Below are 2,143 nucleotides of genomic sequence, written 5' to 3' on the forward strand. Positions count from 1 at the left end.
TAAACGATGGGTAGAGGTGGAAAACTCCCTAGCCGATCAAGACATACCCACTATTTGTTGGATACCACAGGAACACTGGAACTTACATTCTTTTACATCTCCCCTCACTCGCCAAACTATGGCTATTTGGAACTCACTATATACCCGTTTGATAGGCCAATACAATTCACTAATAATGCCAGTAACTGGCCACTCGTATTTTCCACCGGGACTTCACAACACGGGGTTCCTTAAATGGACGACACATGACACTTTAAAGCTTTATCAAATAATGGAAGGAGACAGACCACTTTCGTTAGAATCTCTTAGAGAACAATGGGGGATCTACCCATTTGACACTTGGAGACACAGGCAACTATCACATTTTATTTCAACACTACCAAAACCTTTTCGCACCACTCCGGAGCTTACACCTCTGGAAAAACTATTTTCTGTATCAGAACCACCACGTCACGGAATATCAAAAATTTACCAGATCCTACTAAAACATCAACTTAATCCTTACCCAATATACCTACACCAATGGGAACAAGACTTGGAGATTACCTGGACGGATGTACAGAAACGAAAATTGTTAACCTTCAACGCTATTACATCCATTAGCACTCAAGTGACCGACACTATGTTCCGCTTTATGGCACGGTGGTATTACACACCAGAACGTATACATAAAATGTATCCATCAAAGACGGAACTATGCTGGAGAAACTGTGGCCATAAGGGCACTTACATACACATGTGGTGGTCGTGCCCTGAAATACAACCCTATTGGGCCGAGGTAATAGCTCAAATAGAGAGGATCACCAAGGCCATATTGCCTTTGGACCCAATGGCCTGTCTTTTCCATTTCATGGACCTCCCGATGAGGGCCTACAAAAGATCACTGGTGGTACCACTACTGAATGCCGCGAAGACTCTGATTCCATTATATTGGAATCAAACTAACACTCCAACTATAAGCGAATGGCATAGTAGAGTAGAATACTACAGACTGATGGAAGAATTAACGTCTATCCGGAGAGGCAACTATAAAAAATACGAATCCACCTGGCTACCGTGGATTGCCTTTAAAAGATCATCCAGAATTCTATAGGCTATGGGAGAAAACCGTCAACATGAAGAAAATATACTATTAGGAAAACAAATGAAGAAGCGGTAGACTTCTACAGTGAGAGGGGCATAGGAAATAGTAAAATTTAGTGCCATAGGTAACGTTAAGAACCTTACAAAGAAAATCGGAAGGCCCTCCCCCTTCAAATCCCCCTTTCATATTTCTCCTTCTTCCCTTTCCCTACTTTCTCCCCCTTTTCTTTTTTTTTTTCTCTTCCTTTTTCTTTTTATTTATTTTTTTCTTTTTAGTGCATATTTTCCTTTTATATTTTGGTAACACTTACTGTATGAAGCATGTGACGGACAGTACCACTCCGCAGGCCGGCAAAACGTCCGGACGGGCGTGAATCCTGCCCGCCTACACTTAATGCTGGAATTCAACTGTTAAAATGTACTTTGATGTAAAACGAATAGATGTTAAAGTTACCTTGTTTATTTTGAAATAATAAAAATTGAATTATTAAAAAAGGATAGATAATTGTCTTTAAATAAATAAGAATATGTAACTATGTGTAGCTATCCAAGCACAACTATTTTGAAGCAGACCTTGGTTCCCTGTAATTTTGCCTTTTACCCTTGTTCTTTGCCTAAAGTTTCCAATCCTGCTATCCTGTTCCCACCCTATGTCTGTTTTGCATCTACAGGTGTAGGAAATGTGAACCGTGCCATGTAGAAGTTATTGAAGCCATTGAAACACTTCCATTCCAGTGGGATATTTTGTGATCTGTACGGATAAAATAGAGTCTGATATATCTGAGCCCCAGCTACACTGTATTTTAGCGATAGGAAAAGTCACCTTGTAACATGTGGTTCTACAGCATATCCATTATTGTCCCATGCGTATTGTTTCTCCATCTGGAAATCTGCACACTCTTAAGAAGTTATTGTTGTAATAAACGAAAAAAAGAAATTTGATCAGCTGTAATCTAATAATCTATAACGAGAGATTTGACTACAAGATGAAATAAAAGCACTTGAACATGTCACATTTGTTAAATCCTGGAGGATTTGGTTTTCTGTAATTTATAGCTGT

Source organism: Nanorana parkeri, unplaced genomic scaffold, assembly GCF_000935625.1.
Source record: "Nanorana parkeri isolate BGI_ZX_2015 unplaced genomic scaffold, ASM93562v1 scaffold807, whole genome shotgun sequence".
Taxonomy (NCBI): Eukaryota; Metazoa; Chordata; class Amphibia; order Anura; family Dicroglossidae; genus Nanorana; species Nanorana parkeri.